The sequence below is a fragment of the Scophthalmus maximus genome, chromosome 4 (assembly GCF_022379125.1).
Source record: "Scophthalmus maximus strain ysfricsl-2021 chromosome 4, ASM2237912v1, whole genome shotgun sequence".
Lineage (NCBI taxonomy): Eukaryota > Metazoa > Chordata > Actinopteri > Pleuronectiformes > Scophthalmidae > Scophthalmus > Scophthalmus maximus.
This window is the reverse complement of record NC_061518.1, coordinates 3388630-3416145: the sequence shown is the minus strand read 5'-3', so window position 1 is coordinate 3416145 and position 27516 is coordinate 3388630. Positions and strand designations below refer to the sequence as shown.

Sequence of the window (27516 nt, the reverse complement as noted above, 5' to 3'; positions counted from 1 at the left end):
CCGAGGTTTTCTGTAACGCACCAACCAACACGAACACGCCTGTTTACAGTGCAGACACCCAATCTAGACTTGAAAAACTTCAATATGCTTCAGAGTAAATGCTTATTGCTTCGAAAAAAAATTGCATTCGAAACTTCCCTTCCCAAAGTCACGTCAAGGGCCACTGCAATTTCCGAGACGGACAATCTAATAAGCGCGTCCGCCTTGCAGAGCGATTGACCAAGTGTGTGTGTTGTTAGGAAAGTAAGTCGGATTTTAACCTTCTCTCGTTTTTCCTTTTCCACGTAACCACATAACAACTTCACATACATTAACAACCCCTGTCACCTTTTGCGTGTACAACCACACACCTCCACGGATGCATATGAGAAGAGAAAAATCTGTGCCTTTTTCCACATTTGTACAATTTGTGGCACATTGTCGCTCTTTACAATCGTTGGCTTTTGCCTTCAGATGTGTTTCGGGCAACAGCCTCCAAGCCGCAAAGCTATGCAGTTTGAGGCAGGAGGGCAAATCGGAGTTGACTATGTCTTATAAATATTAACACACACAGTTGCAACCACCTTTGTAAGTGACAATGGTCCAGTGTGAGGACTGAGACAGAAGCATTTCTCAGCACCTCTTGTCCTTGACATTGCATCGCACCGCACCGAGAGATGGGCGGCAGAGAAGGGGATTATGTTTCTGTAGCAACCGCTGTGAGAAGTCCTTTGTAACTGACAAGGAGCCAAGCTAAACCTTGCTCCACTGTGCAACAGCAAATAATAAGCTCATCCTTCTTGTCTGCGAGGGACGCCGAAGATCACGGCTGGAGCATCACTTGGCCTCTGTGTGGTGATGAAAAACAGTAGAAAGAGAAGAAAATGGAGAAAAAAAAAAGAGAGACGAAACGCCTTATGTTACTCAAAATAAAAGTAATTTGTGTACTGGAGTGAACATTACTACACATCTAACATCATCATGAATAACGCAGGTTTAAATAATTAAATGTATCCAAGATTCACCAAGGCCAACACACACACACACACACACACACACACACACACACACACACACACACACACACACACAATGAAAGCAGGTGTAAGGCAGCTTCAAATCTGTTTTGGAGAATCATAAATATGAGCTCATGAAATATGGATGGTTTTGATTGCAGACGAGGAACAAGCAACACCTGGTGCCATTAATTTGCTCTGGCGAAGATTATCGACAGTAATAATGACGGTTGCATATAAACGACTTCCCCCCTTCGGCTTCCTGAGGCAATTTCCCTGTAATCACTCCGAGAGCTGCTTTCTCTCTCTTTTCAAAAGTAGGACAGGATGTGAAGTTGACGTTATAAGAGGTATCAACAAGCAGCAAGGTTATCACATACCAATCTCCATGTCAAGATCATATCTGAGATAGGTACTATTCGAAACATGACAGTGATCGTAATAACCTGCCTTGAAGAAGTTGTTAGTTTGGATTTCTAATATGTTTTTTTTTTTTTCTTTTCTTCTCTACATTGACAAATGTTCACAGCCAATAAAACCCAGTTTCATAATCTTCCCAATCCTCTGATTCATCTTTCATGTATGCGATCTTGTTTATGTGTCCGCTAACATCTACTGTAATTTCCTACCTTTCCCTGTTTGTCTATCGTTCTCCCAGGCCACACTTTGTTTCACAGTGTGAGTGAGACTGAGCTCTCAATGTTTTTCTCCGGCTGGTTGCCCTCGATGCCTTTTGGCTCTGGTGAACCTTCCTGATCGACCTACTGACAAATCAAACCTGCGTTTCACCTTACTGCTCCAGCTTTTGGATGCCGCATTGGGTAACTTCGCACACACAATAATTTGGTATAAGGTGTGAGTTTTTTCTCATAGATTTGCTACTTTTCTCAAGGAAATTTTCCACTTTAATCTGAGAAAATATCCGAGTTTATTCTCATAAATTTACAACTTTAATGTCAGAAATTCTGTTTTTTCTCTCGAAATATTACCCCCCTCCCATGGCTCCAATGGCCATTATACGCCGTCGTGGGTCTGACACTTTTTTATTGTGATTACAAATAATTTTACACGTGTAACTTTTCAACGTATTTGTAATTTGTGATATTATCTAGCTGATTTTGAAATCAGGAAGTGCTTTACGTAAATTGAATTTGAAGTTATATGAATTTTACTATTGTGCTTTTACAGTAAATCAACAAAACTCTTATCAGCTTGTGTGTTGCATCATGACAGGAGCGGGGGGGGGGGGATGTGGAGATGGAGTTAAAAGTATTACATTTACAACAACAGGCGCTGAAAAGTGGTGTAACTTAACCAAACTGCAGCAGCGAGTCTCTCCGACGTCCCCGGGGAGCAAGAATAAAAAAAGTCTGTTGAGGCTAAAAAACACGTCAGTCACTACCTGCACTGCTTAAAGCTAAATCATTGACGCACAAGCCTGAAGTGAGTTTTAAAAGTATTGAATGTTGTCATTTTTTTATCTACTCTTTTGGCCGCAGGGTGGGAGAAGGTTGACATTTTAGTTTTTTTGTCAGTGTCGGACTTTACAGAACAAGAATATTGCTGTTTTCCTGGAGGCGGAATGTTCCCGTGAAAAGATAAGTATGTTTATTTTGGGTCAGCACTGGACAAGCCTGTGGGATGAGCGTCATGAGATGACATTACACCTTCTTTTTTTTAACTCCTTAGCGCTGTAGAAAAAGACGAAGAGCGGTTTAACTATCAAATCATCCCAAACCATAATAAAAATGCAATGTAATATAGGTTGCATATTTCCCTCATACCGCATCCATCCATTGAGGTAATCAAATCACAGCCCAGCTTGCCTCTGCTTGTTTAGTTAGCAAGTGCAATCAAAAGATAATTGCACACCAACGCACTAGTAAATCTTATTTCCCTCCTTGAATTTCATTGTCCATTCTCGGTATAGTCATTAATGCACACATTACTGTATATATTACTGCAACATGGAGGCATCGGCGTTGACCTCTTTGAACGTTGTAAAGGTTTCTTATCCAACACATAAATGTTAGAGCAGCAAAAACTGAATTACACACAAGGAATTGTTGCACAGTAAGGTACATGAATGTTGGATATGTTGTTCACACACACTATAACGGGGAGGGCTGCCATTGTTCACACTTGCAAATTAGTTCAGAAAGTGCAACATCATCCTCCTGCTGATCTCATTAACACCTTCACGGAAAACGTGCTTCCCAGAATCCACCGAGAGAGAGCGCAGAGAACAGCTGACGTCGGGGTTCATCAAGTGTAAGGGGCCATGTTGGGCCTGTACCGTCTCTCTGATCTGCGACCGTAGGGGTTTTGGATACATTCTGTAACGACCACATCTCGAGTCCATAGTTAGCACAAACTCCAGTGCAATCGCTCTTCGCGCTTCTGTCACGCCTACAAGGACCCGTTTTGAGTTCTGATTCATCCCTTCGCCGTCTTCTCTGTGGTAGCAAATCCCTACAACTCCTTGAAAGACTCCCGGAGCTCACCGACACTGTATCCAATGACAGCAAATTCCTGCGTCAGAAGGTAATCAATACAAGCGGAATGAGATTCCTGGAAGAGCTTCACACTGCACGAGAGACAACAAGTCTAATAACAGACTAAATATCAAATAGAAATGGCATTTCTATCAATCTTCAACATCATGGTTTACAATATGGACCCTGCGGCCAGATTCACCATGAACTTCCATCTATTAGGGCGTATTGATTTGTCCCTCGAAGCTACAACGCCTTAAATTGGCAGATTTCTCCGCTTTCTTTGAAATCCTAAAGTTTGGACTTGCAAAGGGGGGGAAAACGTGTTTGCTTGCTCGTGTGTTGTGGCCACGCTCGGCATGCACTATACGACGAGAGGGATGACACTGCGGGTGGAAATCAAAACCATTATAGCTTTGGGGTATTGACTTTTTACAGGTGGCGGCAGTGAGTGTGGGGGGGGGGGAAGATGGCTGGAAAAAAAAACGAGGGTAGATGGAGGGAGCAAGCGATGATGTTGATGGTGGAGGAGGGGATGAGCTCCTGGAGGCGCCTGTGAAAATCAGCGGCCCCCCTGGGAGACCAGCTGAGCTCAATTACCAGGAGAATACAGTTGCAAAGGGGGAAGCCGAAAGGATACAGCATCGATCTGTCACACGCTGACAGCGAGGGGAAAGAGAGCGTGGGCGGGGGGGGGAGGGCTCGGGTTGACAGTCGAGAAACCAGAGTGAGAAAAAAAAGGCGACGAAATTGGAAAAGGGAGCGAGCCAGAGTAAATAGTGGAGTTAAAGAGGAGGTGGGTGTAAGTGAGAAAAACAAATTCTGCTGTTTGAAGGTGGATTATACCACATCTGTGCATATGTAGCGGAATTCACAGGTTTATGTTTTACTCCCGTAAAAACAACTGAAGCTCCAACCAAGTGGCATACCACCGTGACGTCACCAGTTGGTTTGTGAACTGCTGTTTTGAGCCTTGAGTTTCCCATTTTGACCAGCGCCATCTTGTTTTTTTTTGGTTTTTTTGCAATCGGACGTGGTGTTGGGGGCGTGGTCTGACTGAGAGCTTGTCCACTGTGCGCCCACCTACACCAGCGACCATGAATCGATTGAGACCAACAAGCTGTCAATAATGCTGTATCCACATTCAGGTGCTTTATCGTCTATTTTAGGGTAATCGAGATCATGATTTACTAAATGAACATCATGCTATGTCGCCCTGCTGGTCATTCCAGAGAACGTCCGCATTTGCTTCATTTTCCGACCCGGTGACTATATACACTTTCTATGTCCTCTCCAAATCAGACTTCAGTCTTTATTATTATTATTATTTATTATTTTTTGACTTGGTTGGTAATGCTGTTTTTAAGGGTAACAAATGTGAATAATTTATTTCCTGGTTTCTTTACTTATGTGTTGGTTGCTTGATTATTATTTTAGAATTAGTTTTTTTCTTTGAGGTGGGTGGATTTAATTGATAAGAAAATAGGATAGGCATATATAAGCTTTTGCTTCAGCCTAAGCCTTTTCAGTCACTATTTAATGTTTGAGTTTAAACAGTGATATGTTTAAAATTATTGTTTTTTATGATGACTGAATAAACAACAAAACAAACACACAAAAAACAATTCTAAAAAATGTACAATATGATAAAGAATGTAATACAATTATACCTCACTTTTATAATTAGTTTGTTTTGTTTGCACAAGTAGCATATTTGCCGAAAAGTATTTCTTCTTTAAACCACCAGTTTGACAAGCAATCATTAATCATTTCAGGTTTTCTTTGTAAGCGTTTCAGTATTCATAATAATTGTTCTTGTTTACTGAAAATAATACAGAGCTTCAATTAATGCCAGCACAACTGTCCTACAGCACAAGCAATAACATACTTCAAAGCACAGAACTTGTTGTATTCCCCTTTGCATATTGGATATAAATTATTTATTAAAGCCTATAACACTGCTATTTATGAGCCTGTTTTTCCTATTTATCCTTTATCCATCCAATTGAATCTTAAAAACTCATTCGCTCCTCCTGCTTCACGAGCTTACGGCTCTCCTTCGTTTGGTGCTGCAGTAATTATGCAGCACCAAACGAAGTTTAAATTTAAATCTGATGAACTTGGAACTTTTGCAGCTGTCAATGCAAAACGCTTCACGTGCACTAATGAGGCTGCGGAAGCAACGACTACAGGACGGCAGCATCTCCGGACCCATTGTAGAACGAGATATAAATAGAGATATAAAAACAACACAACACAGAGTTCTGTTAGATGACCGACCGGTTTCCACTTCCTCCCACTGTACAAAAATGGGGCCACTCTGTGTTTCATAGCATCAAATAACTAAATAAAACAAAAACTAGTCATTTAAATCTGAACATACATCATTGTGAGATAAGAACTACCTAAAATGACAGAAACCCCTTTTGGAGGAAAAAAGAAGTATTTAACGTGTACTTTGACTTTTTACTTTGGAATACTGTATATCCCTACTGCTTAAATGGAGGAGGCAGGATTTATTACTTATACTGCAGCCAGCCACCAGGGGGCGATCCAGATGTTCTGGCTTCACTTTTGGGGAGTTGTTATGTGGTCCATCTTAATATACAGTCTATGGCCTCTACTGTCACTAAACAAAGAATAGTTGAGGCGAGATGAGAACGTCTGAATTCAACGGCACCCATCCAATTGTCTTCACGATATATCATTTAAAACCCTGGATGTCAGTGTCATGGTGGCACATAAATCTATAAACTATTTTGTCAGAGATAGATATTTCACTAAAAGCTAACGGTGTCGGCTGGTGATGCCGGAACAGAATCAACTTGTAAATTTGGACCAGACAAAAAGACCTGGTCCAAAAGACCTTTTGTGAAAACATTATGAATGTCTGTGTTCAGCCAGTGATGCGTTATTAGCATGAGTCAGAGTTTCATGTGTTTTTCCGTAGACCCCCAAGGCGAGAGCAGCGTCTGCTCGCCAAGGATGATCCACAGCTGCCTCATTCACCGCCGCCGTGCGTCTGCTCAGTGTCCTCCGAGAGCCCTCGGATGCCGTCCCGCATTCACCTGAGCACGATGAATCCTTTTTAAAAAGAATTAATTCTTTTGTCCGAAAGGATTCTTGCTATTGAAAACAGTGTCCAGGACACGGGAACGTTTCAGACCTGAGCTGATTCGGTTCAGCCGTGTTCTTTCGCCGCAGAGGTTGTACAATGCGCCGAAGAGAAATTTCATTTTGCTATTTTAAAAAATAAATGGAGGCTTCGCAGCTGCAGGTGTTGGCTCGGGCTCATTCTCAGATTGCAATTATTAGATTGGATCAGGGGGGGTTACGTGGGCAATCATTTGTGGAAAAATTGTTTTCACAGGCTTTTGATGGCACCCACTGTCTCAGCGGGCTCGAGCAGCAGAAATTCAAATGTTGACAAGTGTGTCTGAGGAGGAGACAGTCACGTTTGAAGGGTGACGGATCCCCTGCAGCATGTTCTTCTGGTTCTAATGAGGTTGTCTACTATGCAGGAAACTGTCAAAAACTCTGTATTTTTCAAGGATTTTTAAAGCAAAAATGCAGGCCCGTAGTCAAAAGATCACAATATTTGAAAAAAAAAAAAAAAGACATTGAAAATGCACAAACACACACACTGCTCCTCTGCCAAGGAATTAAGAAAAAAAACACAGAGGAACTGACGTTAGACATAAAGTAAGAAGTGCAGTCTTTTTCTCATGGACTTCTATAGAAACTGACTTCTTTTTTGCAACCAGTGGAGTCGCCCTCTTCTGGTCATTCCAGACAATACAGGCTGCCGCCACATGCATTGGCTTCATTTACCAGACCTGGTGACGACGTCCATTTTACTATACAGTCTGTGGATGGACAACATTGAACTCCCCAAAGTGAAGCCAAATTATTTCGATCGCACCCTGGTGGCTGGATGGTCATAAACCCCGCCTCCTCCGTGTTAGCAGATGGGACATGGACCAAATCTAAAAAAGATATAATTCTCAAAGAAGGTTTCTGCCATTTTACACTGATGTATGTCAAAGTGTTCATGTTTCTGATGAGTTTCGTTTTAATTCAAGTTATTTGGTGCTGTAGGAAAACAGGGTGTAACTCTGTGATTGACGTCTGTGGACATTTTCTCATTGTCATGATTGACAGCTGAGACTGACTTGCGATCGGTCGAGGCTTCATGCAACAGCGGTAGACCTGATAGGTCTGTCAAGTTCGTGTATTTAAATGGATTTTCCTTATACTCTGTAAAGAAATCCTGCTGACTCTCTGCCATGTCAGCCTAACCCCCACCCTTACCTTTACAAGCTCATTAACCATGCATTGGTAAAGCCCAAGATGCTCTGAGGCAAGAAAAAGGATTTGTGGCATGCCTCCTGTCACCTGTAGAGTTTACAACATAGAACATAATCCTCATATGAGTTGGAGGACTTGTTGCGCCTGATTTGCTTTAAGTGTTTCTTGTGATTTCCTATGTGCCTTCTTCTAATAAGTTATCTCCTGTGCCAATCTACCTGCCAGCCGTCGCCTCCCACACCGGCTCAGCTGCAATCCAGTCTGCTCACTGCTGCCAAAGCTTGTGATGACTCAGTTGTCGGAGTTTATCAGAGAGGTGTCCCGTGCTCATTTTATAAGTCTTATTAGAAAAAGTTCATTAGTTCCATATCCAGTGTTCGTCGCTGCTGCATACTCAAAGCTAATTCTTTCCCTCTTTATCTTCTATCGGGAAAAGACGAACTGGAGCCCTTTAAAATTGCTTCTTTGATTTGAGAGCAGAAGTACCGTCCAAAAAGTTGCTCCCGTGTGCATAAATTTATCAGTTCTTATTAGTGTAAGTGAGGTTTTCCGAACTTTACAACATTCGTTAGAACCTCCGTGGCAGTGGCGCGCTGAAATAACAATTCTCAAAAACCACTAGAACGCTCATTTAGTTGATGTAGTAGTAGTAACATTACTAGTTGTAAATTTGGTCACTATGGTCATGACAGAGGGAAGTTATCTAGATTACAAAATACCGAAACTCAGTATACACCAGTCATTGTGCAAAGAAATGTACCGAGGCTAAATGCCCAGAAGTTAGCCTACTCTTCGAAATATTAATGCAATACAAGGATTTGCTTAAACGTGCATATTATTATCTTTTATATTCCTGCATCAAGAATAACGTCCAAAATGTTGGTGGGGAGTGATGCTCGGATTCTGGAAAGGTTCGTCAACTCATTCGTGGTCAAGTTGACTGCCGCTACATTTGAGGTCAAAACGCCCCTCAGGCCACGGTGCCCCCCCGGCGGACCGGACCGTCCGCCTGTGCTCTTCAGCAGATTATCTGGTCCCTCGGGGGAAGTGATGTTGGACATTCACTGGCACTGTGGTATTCATTTGTCTGCTGTATGATGATGAGTCTCCAGCTTGAGATTTTGCAAAGGTTGTTCATGCGGTGGTATACCTTAAGGGCAGCGTTGTATGTGGAGAGCTTTTTTAATTTTTTTTTATTGGCTCCATATTCGGCACCTTGTTAATTTTGGGGTGTGCTTGTTTTTTTAATTTCTGCCGACTTCTCAGGCATTATCCTGACTGGAAATGAAAAAAGGGCAGGTCTGATTCAAAGACGCAGATTCTCTCCTTACAATTTGTTTCAAAGTTTGACTTTCATCTCACTTCACCGTCTGGACGACACCCAGTATGCTCATTTTTGTATTTTTTTTTAGTTGAAGCTACTCAGGGACATACATGTAATTTGTGTTATTATTTCTAATGTACAAACGTTCAAATTCTGCCACTGACAGCAGGAGCTGGACACCAATTAAGTGGGCAAATTGAGCTTTTAACGTCATTGCTCGTTAAAGAGCCCATCTCCCGTTGCATATTTAAATTGCGTTGTGCTTTTAAAACCTTTTCGTGCTCGGAAAGGATAACTATCGGCGATATATATATATACACATTAAAACACAGCCACACACCAGACATCACATTTTATCACAATCATCATGATACACAAATAAATTTGGTCTTTAACCTTTAAATCTGACAAACCTTTAAATCTGAAAAACTCCTGTGGCCCTGATCATCTCCGAGCCAACTGTAGCAAAAGCTGCTTATCGACGCAATTATCCAATCATCCAATCCGCAATATAAAAAAATAATGCAGATGCAGGGCTGGAGCTTCGATTTACATTCACATCAAACATCAAGAATGTGGAAAGATTTGACCTCGGTGACTGTTGGTGGTAAACCAGCTGGTTTGCGTATTTCTGAAACAGTTTGTAGAGTTTATTTAGACCCTGATCTGCATCTGAATGATTATATACATTGCACTGCTGCCACATGACTGGCTGATTAGAAAATTGCCAGTGTAAAGTTATGCTTTTTGCTACACTTGGCTCGGAAGATGATCGTAGCCACGGAAGTTGTCTGGGGCAAAAAAACAAGCAACTAAAAAAGCATCATCCCAGTGAGCGGCGGTTTGCGCAGACAGAACAAGTCTCGTTGATGTGAGAGGTCAAAGGAGAACGTCCTGACTGGTTCATGCGAATAGAAAAAGGCCACGGTAACCCAGACAACCACTTTTTATATAACTGTGGTGAGGATCTCAAAATGCACATCTTGTCTAGTCTTGAGGCGGACAGGCTACAACAGTAGAACACCCCGTCAGGATTCAACTCCTGTCAGCCAGCCACAGGAATCTGAGGCCCAAACATTGAGGGACACATAAAAGGCAACTTGGAAAATGCTGTAAGCCTTTTAAAATAACAATGTACCTGTGCATGAATTGAGCAAAGTAGTTTTTTCACGATATAATACATTAGTTTGATGTGTGAGCTGTAGACAGGAGGGGGTACAGTTTATTTGTTTTGCACATCATTGGAACAGGAGCTCAAACAGAAATGTGTCATTGACAATCAAACTACAGGAGGCGCGGGAGGAAATATTTATCATGTACGATACTGTGTCTATTTTTATGTGCGCAATGCTTAGTCACTGAGTGAGTCCGTGTGCGTCACAGAGCCTAAGGCCCGGCAGACATCGGGTGATGTTTTGGGTGTGTGGAGTGGTAACAAAAAGTGTTATGTGTGTTAGACCACGGCATATGGGGAAACAAGGGGTGGGGGGGTAGATAAGATTTGGGATTAATTAATCTAATCAGTGCTTTAATATAAATCTTTCAAAATACTATAGATAGAAAAGGGTGGTTTCGTTCATTTTGATCCTCACACCCATTACACTGCTAATGTAGAGAACATTCTGATTGAAATTCACTTATCAAAACATGTAAGGGTTTTTGACTTGTTCCGCCATCAGCTTGTGTTTTCACCCCCGTCCATTTGTTTGTTTGCTTGGTCGGTTGATTTATGGTTAATCTACCGAACAGATTTCCAAGAAACTTGATGGGTGGATGGGTCATGGACCAAGAAAGAGCCCATTCAATTTTGCCGTGGATTCGGACATAGGGGCAGATCCAGATATTATTCATCAATTTCTTAAACATTGTTAATGTTAAAGGGGAATGATTCATGGATCATGATGGAAAAATAATCAGGCATATTTAGGGGCCTGTTATCTATGAGTGTGGGCAATTTGGTGTGGCTCCAAATAAAAAATCTGGATCAAGCAGATTTAGAAGTGATTTGGTAAGGGGACTGTTAGTTATTCTAGTGGTTCTGAGCAATCAAACAGACTTACAGGAAATGAAAAATAAAGCCCTTTAGAGGAAATATGCATAGCCTGTTATAACATAGCCCACTGAAAAAAGACTGGAATCCTCATATTGCGTAATCAGTTGTGTAAACAATCCAGGATTACAACGCCAGCTCTCCACCCTGCTTTATGTGTTCAGTTAACTGATAGAAAGTTGGCAGACTAGTTGAAATATACAGTATATGTAGGTCACTGAGCAGCTCCGCTTATATTGAGGGTACAGCATAAACATGTGGAACCTGTGGAATGGGATTTTTATGAATGGGAACATCAATGTATGCGGTATAGGTCATAAACCCCCGCCCCGTCCGTGTTAGCTGATTGGACAAGGACCAAACTAAAAGGTGAAAGTAAGTATTGTCTCTGTCATTTCAGCCAGAGAGTTATTTAAACCTCATGATTGACAGCTGAGACTGACGCGCGAATGGTTGTGGCCGCGTATCGGCAAAGACTTTGATACCGCGGCTCTCTGGCTCCAATCACCAGTTCAAGATGGCAGCGCCCGTAAGTGGAGATGCGTCGTCCATCTTAATGTTCAGTCTGTTCTTAAAGTAAAATGTCAAAGCAACAATTTTTTGGATAACGATTGATTTTCAAGCAAAAATATTTATATGCCCAGAGGACGAACCCCAATGATTTTGGTGATACCCGTACTTGTCCTCTAGCGCCACCACCAGGTTAAGGTTTTCACTGATCCAGTGAAATAAAAGCTGTAGTTTCATCAATGGTCTTGACTAAAACGTCAGTAGTTTCCGTTGACTAAAACTAGAATGTTTAGTTTTTCGTTGACTAAGATGAGATTCAGTCGACAAAAAAAAGACATTCAAGTTTACTCTTTAAATGTTTGATACTCTCCTCTTGTGCCTTATAGTTAGTACAAAGGTCAAGGATCATTAATTTGTGTAATGTGATCATTAACATTTAGCATTGCCATCTAACGATGAGTCCGAACGGAACAGTTGCTGCGTTTGTCACGTGCTCGAGCACGAAACGGGAAAAGAAAATTGAATCCAAAGTCGGTGCCGTAAAATCACTTTTTCTGTTCACTTTCCCTAATCTCCATAATGCTCACGACAAAAAAGCGCCACAGAGTACACACAAAGTATATTTTCACGCTGGGACAATAAATAAGATCTGTATCAGCTTTTGTTTAGGATTATGTTTTGTGAGGAGACAAGTAGGCGCAATGAAAGAACCGTTTTCATCTCTGCATGTGGATAACACAAGCCCTGTAGCCTCTCTGCTCTTTGTTCCTTTTTATCCAACCCCCCTCAGCTCCTTCTGGACCAGTTCCACATGGCAGTAATTAGAAAAACAGAATGCTTTTGGAGCCTCTAAGCTCCTGGACACGGCCAGATAAGAGAATTCTGCTGGTCAGTATTAACCTCCCTCACACACTGACTTTCCCTAAAGGCAAGGCAGCTGACAGGAATAGAGTGGTTCCCGTTGAACGGCACATCACATAAATAATCTATCGGCATCATAAATCACACCAAGTCTCTTTCTTAAAGCACCTTGTCAGATTCCTGAACATTTATGTGCAGTAGTGTGGTAAGTAAAATAAAGTTTATGAACAGTAAACTACGACAACAAAGCCAAAGGAGATGATTATTGAGTCTCACCATATCAGAAACAAGAGATCGTGGGCAAAACTATTACAATATCGGAAAAAATATCATTAAAAATCTAACAACAATTTTAAAATGTCAGAGACATACCAGTAACATATTACTGACAAATATTAACAAAAGATCTGGAGAATAAAGTTAATATCCAACATAATATTTTAAATAGCAAAAAATATATATCTAAAAATATCACAATGTTGGCAAAATGTCTTGTTGTAAAATGTGCGAATCTGAAAATCCCAAACATTTGAAAGATATCAGTAAAAAGTATTGCAACTATTAATGAGGTATCTGGTAGAAAAATATCAGTCACGTAGCAAACATAACAATAAAATGTCAAAAAAGTATCGCGAAAATATCCTACATACTAATCTCAGAATAGCTTGACAAAAAAATCCAAACCAATAACACAAAAATATATGATAAAGACTATATGTGACAAATAAAGATCTCATTAACTTTATCTGGTGACAGGGCACTACTGTTCTCATTTTATGTAAAATGTCAAAAGTTCAACTGAGTGTGTGTGTCAGTATGTAACTCTAATGAGGAAGATAAAGAAAAATGACTCAGCGGAAACCACTAGGGAAGAAGAGCTGAGTGTCAAATCAATAAAAATCAGTGTTCACAGGTTTCGTTATTGGGAGAAAATTCACTGTGGAATTTAATGGTCAGTGTTTCCAGGAAAGTGAAGCACGACTTTGTCTTTGACCTTGACCATTGACCCAAACGTTGTTTCTGGAGACAAAACATGTGATTTACAGAAAAAAAAGGCCATGGGTCTGCAGACATACACACACACACACAAACTACTGCCCACCCCCCCTGTCTGCTTAGCCATGTGGTCGATATTCAGCGGTGCATGTCATTGTGTCTTGGGAAGGGAGACAAAGGTTAATGATGGGGTAAAGGGCAGAGCCTCCCTCCCCTGTGTACAGTTTGTGCCAATTTTTATTGGAGATGAAAACAGGCTACACACCTCAGAGGGCTGTGTGTGTGTGTGTGTGTGTGTGTGTGTGTGTGTTTCCCCACAATGTCTGTGTTAAATCATTTGGTCAGTCTCTCCCAATATAATATTCCCACCAAGTTTGGTGAAAATCCACATGCCTTGTTGAGTTATTTTGTGTGCGCGTGCGCACACACACACACACACACACACACTGTTTTAAAAAAAACCCACACAAAATCTGTTTTCACAGGTATGAAAGAGAAATTTTAACTCAATTGTTGGCTCATGTTAGCCATGTTGCTCAGAGCAAGTTCAGCTAATCATGCTTCCTGCAGTGTAACACTGGATAGGGAATACAGTGGGTGTAAAGCAACACCTACGTATAGTTTTTCTGTGATTCATCTGTTGTACATTTATATCTCCGGGGTCACGGTGAAAGCAGAATCTAGTTCAGATGCCTTGAGTCCTCCTTAAATGCACCCCGCTTCTCTCGCTATAGAGACATTTTGCGGCAGAAAATCCCTTTTTCTACTCCACATCCCGTCAACAAAGGCGTACATTTAGCTCACGGCTCTGCGCAGTTCACTCACGGCAGGCGTGAATTCGCGGGATAGACGCCGAGAGAGTGAGCGAGAGAGTAACACATCAGCGGCAGGTCACAGAAAAACATTTAATCATCAGATGTCGGCTTTAACATCCCTGCACTTAGTGTCCAATGGTGAAAATAATTGTTGCAACATTACGTGACCAACTGTGAGACACAACAAATTACACTATTACTACACAATTCTTTTTTTCGAGGGAAATTCTATTTGAAAATCCAGACTTCGTCTTTTAACTCATTCCCCATAATACACACAATAGATACACTTTCCCCGTCATTGTGACTATCATAAGATAGATAGAAGATTTTGTGTGTTTATTCATATATCGCTAGAAGGCGCTCAAATGTGTTGTGGTACAATTGAGCCAGAATCATTGTTTTTGCAGGATGGCTCCAAGTTTTTTTTTTTCGGGGGGGGGGGGGGGTGAGTCATCACCCAACTGCATCAATATATTGCCTTCATAGAAATGAATAAGTGGAAATATACAGTGGGTCTGAATATGGCCAAAGCAAATCAGTCGTCTTATAATGCATATGTGTTATTTTATGGGGCAAGATGATTCAATATGTACATATATTTGCAAATATGTACAGGAATCAATTGCAGTGGTACGTCAGACAACGACCTCGCCAGTCAGTCGTGTGGTACCGTATGAACTCGCAAAACAACTGCAAGACTCCCGATCACAAGACCACAAGTCACAGCGATACGATTTCCAAAGTCGTGCAGTCTGAACTTGGCTTGAGACTCCAGAGAATGGCCACAATGTACCAAATAATGTCAGCGTTAAACTTTACTGGTGCAGCATTTTAAAAAGCACTGCACATTCGAATTCTGCTAGGACCTGACGGATCCTGTTGCCACATCGAGATATTTAAATAAGTCGCCGCTGTTGTGCATTTCTCTCAATTACCTACTGCTGTGCGATGGCTGCAGGTAATCGATCAACTCAAAGGACGGAACCCTTCACGCACTCACCTGAGGGCTACAAACAGAACACCGGGTGGTCCTCATGATTCTGCAAAGAGTACGTAATGTAACTTTAGCGGGCCAATTGTTGCTGACATGTGGAACAAAAGCCTGATGTTCAGGAAGCCTATGTAACATACAAAATCCTCAATGGGCATGCCCCTCCGTACCCATCTCATCTACTTAAACCTCAAACTCAATCCCTTTCTTTTCACTCTCTAAATGCAGGGGGCGCCTGTCTGACCCCCGGCGTTTAAAACAAACGATGGTATGACCTCCTCGTCTGGCACAACCTCCCTGCTGACATCAAAATGTATAACTCTTGTTTCTTAGGTTTAGCCCCTGTAAAGGACTTTTGGAACTCTCTGTTTGGAGTTGTTTTTGGATTTGGATTTCAGTTATTTGGCTTTTGCGTGTCTTACTTCCTGTCGCTTTCATGCGATTCGCTTCAGTGATCGTCTTCCCCGCCCCTAATGTGTCTCACCTGTGCCCACTTTTCGCTACCCCCCTTGTGTATTTAGTCCCTGTGCTCCCCAGTCAGTCCATCGGTTCACTTTTGGCTCTGTTTTCTTTTTTTGCCTGTTTGCTGTCCGCATCCTCAGTTTTGGGATTTCTCGAGTTTCATTGCGCCTGCCAACCTGCCAAGAGAGTTTTTGCCAGTTTGTATTTCGTCACTGCACCAGCCTGCATTGTCCTGTCTCTTCACATCAGCTCCAGACAACCAAACAAACCCAACAGAGTTGAGTCATTTAAATCAAAACTTTTTATGCCATCAGTTACAGCAATCCTGATTCTCCCTGTAAATCTACCGTGGTCTGCTTTGTACACCTGTTAAAGTTTTTTTGGGGGGGTTGTCCAATTCAAAGGATCTAAGGACAGAGGACTCTACTGATTGTCAAGAACCTTGAGGCAAATTTGGGATTTGGGCCACATACATAAAATATAACTTGACTCATGAGTATTTTTCATAGTGGACGGGCTTGTGTTGCTGCCTCTCATGTGGAAAGAGATTTGTCTGGACAGCATGAGCATGTGAGACAGAGCCTGAAAGCGTTATTTGGCAGCCCTCGATCGGAAAACGAGCCACACAGCCGGTCTGTGAGCTGAAAGCTACAAGTTGATCCAGTCACATCACCATAATAGTTGTAAGGTGGGAATAAGCCCCAACAGTTCATGGAAGCATAACCGAGAGGGGGATCTTTGTTTCAGTGTCTCCAGCACCCAAACATACAGCACACAAAATCCAGACTCATGCATTTCAATGCTTAACAAGTGCCAAAGAACTTGCACACAACCGACGTGCTGCTCCTCTTCGACACTAAAGTCTACGCCGAATCATTTGCTGACTGCGCTGTCGAGCTTGTGGCCATCGCGCAGCCGGTTAAAGTGCAGCTTGACTGCTGATTTTTCTTTCACTGAGCGCTCCACTCGCTCGCGTAACACGTGACCCGTGTATTCGCGTCCCTTGCGGTTGGAAAATCGTGTTTCATCGCAAATGCGATTAATCGTTCAGCCCTATACGTAAGAATCATAGAAAAGGAATATATATGACAGCCACAAGACTTTCCCTATCCTTGTGGGAAACTACATAACCTGACGTACCAGATGGTTTGTTACACAGCACCATCTGGAAAGGCTGTGTTGGAAATTCGAAAAGGGCAGGTAGTTTCAATAAACACTTGGCAGTTGATTGGATGAACCATCTGCCCATCACTGTTACCGAAGGCCGTCGTCAGGAGAGCGAAAATATCTCTTCTGTCGAGCGAAGCCGGCAGTGCCATTCTTTGACTCTGAAAAAAAAATATATATTTTTCAGTTTTGATATTACTGATGCTAGAGGAGCATCTATGCTTTACCTCTGTAGGAGCTGCCATTGTTCTTAACAAACAGCCGCGTCTCGCTGTCTTCACACCTCAGACATGAGTGTAGTTACCCGTAGATCATCCTTCATAGGACGCTGATTGGTCTGAAACCACTGTGGTTTAGCCACAAGAGAATAGCTGCAAGCGTGGAAGAAAATGGATTCTCGAGAAACCCAGCTGCCTCGCAAAACATAATCACACAAACGCCTCGGTTTGTGCTCTTGATTATATGCTCGAAATCTGTGGCTTTTCCACTGTCTGTTCCTTCAGAATTTCAATATTTCCACATTGATTTATTGTTGCTGTTGTTCTCCCACAGAATTATCTTTGGTTTGATCACCACAATCGTACATTTTTGGATTTTCCTCTTCTAACTGTTTAACAATTCTCCATCTGTCAATATGATATCTTGACTATTTCAGTGACATCTGGCATACATGTATTGCTCTGAGGAAGAAACACCAATTAAACTCTGATGTTAATCTGGGATTTTCTCACATATAGAGTATGACAATGAGTGACTAACACGTATAAAAGACCTGATTCTAAATCCCGAGTGGGCGTTCCTGCAGAAGAAATCAATTTATCTCAAATGTAAGCGATACAAATGTTGCCTTCAAAGCATGTTCGATCTGGTTCAACACTGGCTAGTGTTCCGGGCCTTTTTTTTTTTGTTTGATCCGTCTCGCTGCAGCCTCCTCCACACACCTACGGGTGTTTTTTACTGCTTTAGCTCAGGAGTGCTGCTGGGATCAAATGTATAAATGATTCAGTATTTCCTATAAACCAGGCCTGTTACCCCCACAACAACCCTTGGACACACACACACACAAAAAAAAATCCAGCCACATAAACTCTCACAAACACACTCAAGCATGAATACAGAGCCCCACCCAAAAAAAAGAACTACATTCACAATTCAGAAGGTTCTCGCAGGCCTTTGTTGGAAGTGATAAACTGTGGTCTGTTGGAGCTGTCGAGTAAAAATGTGCCGTTAACTTAATAATGTCAATCTTTTTTCTTCCCAGGACGCCCTTCTGAGAAAACCATTATAGTTGCTAAGGTTGATGGCGGGCGACGATGTCATTGTTTCTAGCAGCAACGTCGCTGAAGCTGAACCTCCCCCTGTCGGCCACCAAGGCCGGGTCAGCCCCGGTTGTCTTTTTAGTCATTTGTAAAAATAAATTAAATCCCTGCGTTGGGACTGACGGCGGGTGAAGGGATCTCAATACACTATAGACCTCTCTGTATTTTAACATACATGCAACGATCCCATTAGGATCATCTCTTGAGAAATCCTCATAGGTAGGATCTGCATCTGGTTTACTGTCGGGTTTGGCGGTTTGTTGAGTTCTATGGTCCGGAAATTGATACTTCTTTTGTACACAACACATTTCCTCTAGATTTTCTTTTTGTTAACTCCCCCCAACCTTCGAAACTGTGCCTATACCCAATTGGCCCAAAGTTACTGCATGTCTTTTTGTTAATCTTTCACCTTAAGTCAAAGCTCTACAATCAATAGGACTTTTTCCTCCTCTGCCGCCAGCTGTTTTCTAATGAATGCATCTCCCTCATCCATTAGTCGTGAAGACACAAACCGTGCTGAGCATGTTCCCCCTCCAGAAACCAACCCATTGATTTGTTTTTCTTTCCGTCATATAATCAGACCATGTTGACAGTGAACGTAATGGCCAGCTCGAGACATTATTAGACCCTGATGAGAGTCTGCACTCCACTGAGTGTTTTTTATGCATGAGGCGACAATTGCTGCACTCGGTTTTCCTTTTGTTATTGTGAACCCTGGAAAGTTTGGTAATTTCATATTTAGTGGTACATTACCCGCGCTGTCTCAGGAAAACACAACTCTCAATAAAGTCCGAAGTGTATTGTTCAATGTCACCCACTCTGACTGCTGGTCATTTTCACATGAGAAATGGGGCCGTGATGGAATGAGGAAAGGACCAAGGGACCTGTGCTGTAAAAACCAGCAAGAGAATTCATTCACCATGTCCTTGGGATACTTCAGACCGGTGTGTGTGTGTGTGTGTCACTAAGAAAAGAATAAGGAAGCATTAGAACCAAATGTTGACAGCGTCGTGCAGAGAGAAATTAAAAATCAATGCGTCCTGCCATCATCCGTGCTTTTCTTCTCTTTCATCACAAGCAGCGGTGACCACTGACCTCCACAGACTGTTCATCAACGAGGTGCCCGCGGGAGAAAAGTCCCAGGAAACACTGCATCGACCTTGGGTTTTATTTATTTTTTTATTTTTTATTAAATAATTGATGAAACTGGCCATTAACTGGGGAATCATTAATCATCAACCATTAGCTCCATTGAAACCAACCCATAAAAAATAATAAAAAAACAGTGTCATCCTCTGAGGTTTGAACCAGGGAGATTTAAACACCTGTTCTCTGCGAGGTCACGGTGTTCGTTTCAAGGACAATGCATGTAAAAGGGATTATACGTCTCTTATGTAATGCAGAAGAGGAGTTTTTTTTTTCCATTTCTCTCTGCAGAACAATGTAAATCCGGTGACAATACTGTGTGATGATGCAAATGCTTGGGGGCAGAAGGGACTAACGACACAGTGACGGAGCATTCGCTTGAACTGATTTCTGTTTCTGTTTCTGTGACGACGAGTGACTCAAACGTGACTTTTTGAACTTTGCCGTCTTTAGGCCTCTCGCAAGCCATGAGCCGATTTCCCCAAACTCTGTGCCATTACTGTTCCTTGGCGAAATGGCAAAATACAGTGAAAGTGCAACCAGGACATGGCGACACAATGCATGCAACATCATACCTGCCTTTTCGATGCCTCTTCCACCGATCACGTGCAACATACCAGAGAGGAATGCTTTTTTCTGGTCGTTCCGGCCCACAGAATGGCACATGTGGTCAAAGCAGTTTGTGTCTACCTTGTTAACATTGCGAACGCAAACAAACTTCGACTTCTGCCTGGTTGAAAATAGCCAGACAGGTCCGGAGTGGTGGACAGGTAACGTACATAACAAGCAGTCAGGTGGGTTGAGTCTCGACGATCGAACCGTACACCTAAGTGATCAGCTTCAGCACCTCATCGCAGACGATTATTTGCACAGTGCGAGTGGGACTGTAACAACACCTCTTAACATTGTACAGTGTGTGCCGAGCTTTAGACAGTCCGTCTGTTTGTCCCCTCAGTCTTACACTGTGTATGTTTTCCAGCTCTCCATTTTTCACCTTGTGCTTTCACCTCAGTTCCTTTGTCATTTTTTCGTGTTTGGACTTTTTCTTTTTCGTCTGCCTCCCTCAGAATCCGTGAGCCGGTCTACTTTCATTAAATTGTCTTCATTGCACCTAGACCTGCCTTTGTCGAGTGTCTGCGTTTTGGGTTCCAAAAACCCCAAAACATAAAACAACTGCCCAAGTGACGACTACAAGGACGGCTGCGCTAAAAGTTGGCCGTTGCACTAAACGGTGAGACTAAACGAGCGTGTCGGAGCGACGCAAGGCTGTTGACCATCATGGGTGAAGACCTCCAGGCTTTCGGGTTGTTTTTCGTCTCTGAATCACTCTGTCAGTGATGCGCCAATTAAGGAAAAGACAGCCATTTATATATATGTTGCACTGTAATTGACTCTTTTCACATCTGTTGTTTTTGAATGGATTTCTTTATATTCTGTAAAGTAATCGTGCCGATTCTCTGCCATGTCACCCCAACCCCGACCATCACCAGCTCATTAACTATGCGTTTAAAGGTTCGTCGTACGAGTTGGAGGACTTGTTGAAATCCCTTGATATTACTTTTGGGTATAGGTTTGACCTTTGCTTTTAATGATATCATATTGTTGTATCTAGAGCTGAAACAGTTAATCGATTAGTAGTCGACTACTAAATTAGTCGCCAACTATTTTGATAATCAAAGTAGTTTTTAGGAAATAAAAGTCAAATTTCTCAGATTTCAGCTTCTTAAATGTGAATTTGTTCTGGTTTGTTTCCTCCTCTGTGACAGTAAACTGATTCTGCGTTCCAGTTTACCTCGGAACTCGGAAGTGGGGTTTATTGTTCCAGTATGATCTCGGAATTAAGACCTCCGAGTCAGAAATTGGCCCCTGCGAGTCGGAATCCCAACAACCCGACATCCGGGGTCTGAGGTAAACTGGAACGCAGCATGACTATCTTTGGTGTGTGGACAAAACAAATCAATAATTTTGGTGGTTTGGGAAACACGATCAACATTTTTCCCTATTTTATGGAACAAACAACTAATCGATTAATGAAGAAAATAGTCGACAGATTAATCGATGACTTGATGATAGCATTTTTGTGTATAGTCTGACAATTTCATTCCCTTTAAATCTGAGCCTGCAGGGCAGTATTACAGCCGGTAACAACACACCCCAACAGAAAAAACACACAAGCCAAAACGTTCAATGTTTCCCAACAGTGTACTATACAAAAAAAAAAACGTGCACCTTCGAAACCACGCACAGTAATATTCCCCCCAAAAACCCCTTGAGTCTCTTTCTCAGTCCATATGTACAAGTCTTTATACAAGTAAGGGCATTTGTATGCCTTTTATGGGCTCGGTTTATAGGTCGCCAAAAGTCAGTTGGAGTGACACCTCCTGTTCCGTTTGCAGCTATGTGTGCCGGTTGGCGCGGCGTTACCTCGAGTTCCCGGAAGACGGAGAGCGGACACCGGCGACGCGCAGGTCCTCGGCTGTGGTCGGTGGGGAGGGTGGGAGTGTCAGTGACCCTCACCCTGCGTGGATTAGCCGAGTGATTCCGGAATACCGAGCGCCAGCGGCGGTGAACCCTCCGACGTACCGAACACGCGATGCGAGGGATCGTCTCAGGTACCGAGTGCGCGCCATCTTTCTTTTTTTCTTTTTTTCCAAATCAGCCAATCATAAGGCTCGGATGGTCGGCGTCGTTAGGGGGAGTGCAGAGCCGTTGAGAGAGAGAGTCGCGACATCTACGTGACGTGCAAACATTTTTAGACTTCCGTTGTCACGACTCTCATTCAATGGTGCAAATAAAATTATTTTCTTTCAGATTTTCTAGCTATTTCGGTGGAATGGTACACTTTTTTGTTGCAGACTACGGAACGTCTCTTCTTTTCTGACGACAACAGTGAATGACAGACAAAGTGAGGCTGTTGTGTATCATACGAGTAGGAGAGTGTTGACATGTTGCACCGTACCCTAATGGATGCTTATAGATCCACAGCTTTGAGAAATGGAGGATTTCATGGGCCCTTCGGTTGGAGTACACTTGAAAAGGGTGCTTACATTCTGCGAATGCACGCGTCCTCCCTCACACTGAAGGATGAAAGCTCTCGGGAATATGAAAAGCCTCTTGAAATCTTCAAATGTACCTCCTGAAACTTCTCTCACCCTGACCCCGCTCCTCGAAAAAATGAATGGAAGGCGGACAAAAAGTTTAAGTTTGGCAAGTTTAACATGTTGTTAAACTTGCATGTCGGCCTAATGTCGGCCACGTTAGATGTTTTCCTGACAAATGCAAGTTGTGTGAGCCATGTCCATGTCATAATTCTAACCAAGCATTCATTTTATGTCTGAAATCGATAAAAGAGTAAATTGCATTCGACAGCATTTTCAAAGTGTCCTTGTATTAAAAAATAAAATAAAAAATACAGCTCAGTATTAATCATCTGGACCTTTTTTGTGGGTCCCCCCCCCCCAGAAAAGCTTCCCTCTGTGTTGACAGAAGGTAATTGATGGAGGAAGTAGCGCTACGGCAAATGCAGAGAGCTCATGTAGGATTTGAGTAATAGATGAAATTGGCACGATTGATGAAGCCTTGCCTGTGATGTGAGCTTCTGTCACCACCCAGTGGAGCCAAGGGATTTTGGCTTGCGGTCGCAGTCTGGAAGTCACCGGCAGCAATTATGCAAAAAGACCCTGACACTGAAAAGTCGCTGTTTACCGCCGACACGTAGTTCTAGATGTTTGCTTATATCACATGACGGCTGAGGAAAAACCATGAGGCCTGGTTGAAATCTTCAGCCTTTGTTGTCACTTCAAATACATTTCGAATAGTATTTCAGCGGCTGATTTGAATTGCAAAAATTGGGCTCGGATGCAGCACCTATGCTGTATTGATTTGTCGTGCACGTTGTGTACGGCCTGCATTGTCTCACAAGAAGTCATTGTGTGGCAAACAGAAGAAGGACATGAATAATGCACGGAATGCTTTATACTCCACGGCACCATATCCATATATATTTCAAAAAAATACCTTTTTTTTCAGCGTCAATAACTGAAACGATGTGTTGAGGCGGCACAGATATTCCTCGCTGTATCTCAGTCAATGCACCTTGCGAATGACGAATAATGATTCCATTACACATCATTTGGCAGATGAGAGGAAACGTATGCAATAAAACCGTGTAAATACATTTCATGAGAAACCTGCTTTTTATTAAGGCATGTTCTTCAGATGCAGGTGAGTATTTTCCAGTTTGTGACAATTGATTGTATACATAATTTAAGTTTGGTGGCTCTCGAGATGCTTGCATCATTACGTTATGTACAGTTGTGAGTTGTGATGTATTAATTTGAGTAATAAAAGTTTAGTGTGCGGCCCAAAAGCTCCAAAAAAAACCAACATTACCATCTAGTGGACATATTCTAACATGGTTCATATCTAGTGTTTCCACAGATTTTAAACTTGAGACGTTTTCTTTTTTTAAATCCTGAGTTGATTTTAATCAGCAATACTTGTTCAGTAATAAAGATATAATTGGATTTAAATATTACCAACCAAAACTGATTAGATTGTACAAGTGTCCCAAAAAGTCGTAGTTACTAGCCATGACTCCTGGAGAGCATGCAAACAAATAACAATAATCAAAATAATTTTTTTATTTAAACTTTTTGTAACCAACATAAGTACGTGCTCACGCAGCAAAATAATATTGAGAAAGACATGACATGTTATGTGCCGGTGCAGGAATTGACTGTCCCTTATTCATCAGTGGGCAGATAGTGAGAGAGTTAAAACCCTGAGAACACAAAGAGGAAGTGGAGGTCGGACCCCTGTGAGGCGAATCCCTCCACCAAGTCTAATCCTGTTAGGCTTGTTTTACTCTGTTGAGTTAAACATAGTCGAGGAAAAGTATCAACAAATCCTAACTTAGACACAGACCTAATTAACCTTTGACCAGACTTTTTCTTTTTCTTACCCTAACCCATATGAGGGTCAATTTCACTTTTATATATATATATTAATTAAAGAAACATTACATTCTTTGTCCAAAATGGAATTCGTTTGACATATCAAGTATGTTGGTTTTTAATCAGTTTATAACCAAAGCTGATTATTGCAGATGAGATAATCAGACGATTACATTTGATCGTAGAAATTGTTTTATTTGGAATTCCATATTTTGAGGGCATTTTCAAGACCATATATGTAGACAATGCTATTATACAAATGGTACGAAACTATATTGCAAAGGCTCATATGCGCAAATCATCTGAGACTGTAAATGCTTTGGTTTGCTGCACTGGTTCACTGGTTCATGCTTTGTTTTGGTCCCTATCAAAATTAGCATTAAATGGTCTTCACAATTTAACTAAAGTATGATATGCATATTTAAAATGTAAATAACTCCTCTTTTGTATTCTTTTCTCTATGGCAACTTCATGACATGAACCCTTGATGCCTCTCATTAAATCCTCTTAAAGGCGTAGTGAGTAAAACCTCTCGGATCCAAACCTTGACCTTGAATCCATTTAAGAGCACAGAAAGGTAGAGTCCTGCTTTTCTTGCTGCGCTTTTGACAGATTGTGATGTGCATTACATATAGTGTAAAAAAAAAAAAAAAGTACTTATCAGCCAGTGGACAAAGCCAACAGACATGTGAACAGGTAGTCAGATTCCTTCCAGCATATGTAATTCTGTTTTTTAAATGATACGACATTCAAAGTCAATCAAACTGTGAGGCTGTAAAAACCACTGAGATTAACATACAAAAATATAATGCGCCCAGACGTCCAATTACTGAAGTCATACATTTTGACCACTTCCGAAAGACAAAAGCAATTGTTACCTTGACTCAAATTTGAAATGTAACATTTGGGGTAATGTGGGTACACAAACACAACAAAATATGTAACACAGGTCTTGTCCATTTTAGACATTTTAATGAAGAAATACTATTTATTCAAGATTACAGCACCAAAGAAAGTAGAAAGTATTGCATTACTTATTCTGCATATTATGACCAAGAACAAATATTCATGACTGATTCCATAATTCATGTGAATATCAGATGTAGTACATCATACTGTACGAGATACATTTAATTTTGATGTTATAAATTCACACACACACATCATTGTAGTGGACCTCCTGTTGTGTGATAATCTGAGTAACCTCTAATCACCTACCAGGGATTTCAATGTGGATCCCGCTGTTAATACAGTTCCCACTAACTAATGAAACAACAGCATGAGAGGAATCACAAAGTGTACCATCTCTTGACCACAGTTGTTGTTTAAAATATTTTTTTTTATAACATGTTATCCTTATTAGCAGTACACAAAGGTTAAAAGGCAAAATTACTTTTGATATATTCCTTTCCAAGGAGTTAGAAGCTGCAACACTACACCAGGTCACTGTACAACAACTCATTTATTCCATGTGATCTGCTGAAAGGCTTTTTTTTTAATTCTTACAGCAACTTGCAGAAGATTTTTCTGGAGAACCATTTAACAGAAATACAGTTTTTGTGTATCCTCTCACTGTATCCAAAAAGTTTTCTTTCCCGCCTAAGAAAATGTCACGACGCCCTCCAGCCTACTGTTGATAGTAATCTATAAAAGAAGATGACATTCAACAAAGATCGTGTCTTAGCCGACAGGATGCAAACTCTCAAAGGAGCCTGACATGAAACCTTCACGTTGTCTGGGGAAGACGACACTTCAACAGAGAGCCAATTTTTCTTTGACCAATTCTATGAACACAGCCATAGGTCATTCATGCAAGGTTCCTTCTATCTAAAAAAGAAAATGTATTTTTCAAAATGTTTTAAAATTTCAGTCAAAATCTTAAATATGAAATTTCTCAGGGTCAGGGTTCTCATGGGGCCCTAGAATTCTTGAAGGTTTGTAAATGTACAATAGACATGAGTCACTGAAAGTACTTAAAATTACATGAATTGTGGATAAAACTGCACATTTAAGTTATTTTTACATATACGTTTTTAACTTTAGAAAATTAGCTATGGAACGCTCTGTCCCGAATACTCAATTTCCACAATTTATATATTTAGCTGTACTGTTGGAAAAGGAAAGAGACCAGGTAGTCTGGTATCACTGGGGCACGACTGAGAAGGGTTCACACGTTCAATCCTTCCCCCCTTTTCAATAGTCTGTGAGCTTCTGTAAGACCTGCTCTCTCATTATACAAAGTCTTAGTGTTATAACAGTAATTAACCTCGATGTGTGTCTCAGACAATGTCGAGTTGGGTCCAATTGAATTTGAGGGAATTGGGTTTGGGAAAGTCTTTTATAAGTCCATGAATTTGTTGTGCAGGAAGAGCGGGGTAACCCTGACTAGCAGCGAAGTTACTGGATGCTTAACAGTCGCTGTTATTCATCTCTCAATGAGTTTGGATGTTGGAACGCTGATGGATCCTCTCAATCCATAGTGTCTATATAGGATTTGTGTCTCGGCAGAGCTATTGCAATCGAATCAGAGGAGATTGATTTACCAATTCTGAATTAGCGTGACTGAGAGCGTCTTGGTCCCTTAGCTTCTTTTCTTTTTTTCTGAAGAGAGAAAAACAACAGTGACATTGATTAAGGAGAGCATTGGACTTGGACCTCAGCCATTTTGGCAGATAAGTTCATGTGCATGTATAAGAAGCTCTAAAACTATAAAGCTTAAATTAAAAGTCAACTCCGTCAAAACTCAATCAGGCTGATGACGTTCTGCCCTGGCCCGCTCTAATGTGATGACTGAGTTGAACAGTACTAGCCGGGACACTTTCATTGTTTTGTATGAGAGTCATACTGACGGCCGCAGCAGGCTTGTCAGGCGCAGCATCGCTTTGAGCTTAATGCTAATGATAGCATCGCTGGTGTACTCACAATGACAGTCCGAAGTCCTAGCAGGCCCTAATGTTCATCATGTTCACCGTCTTGGCTTAGCATGTTAGCATGCAAAGTTTTAGCTAGAAAAGACACAAAGTGCAGCTGAGGCTCATGACAATTACAGGACTGAGAGCTCGTCCACCGCACGTCCCCTTACACCTGGGACCTGCACCCATTGGATGGTGCTCGCTGGC

The 27516-nt window shown here is 41.6% G+C and overlaps 1 long non-coding RNA gene across 3 annotated transcripts in view; it reads right to left on the bottom strand.

Moving 5' to 3' along the window:
* Positions 1–21999, bottom strand: part of LOC118302301 — a 104037-nt gene extending 82038 nt beyond the window's left edge. The window contains exon 1 of one of the 3 annotated variants that reach the window (XR_007030615.1): positions 21867–21999. This is a non-coding gene — a long non-coding RNA (uncharacterized LOC118302301). The remainder of the gene's footprint in view (positions 1–21866) is intronic. The other 2 variants (XR_007030616.1, XR_007030617.1) reach the window with 2 other exon arrangements.
* Between the last annotated feature and the right edge of the window lie 5517 nt (positions 22000–27516).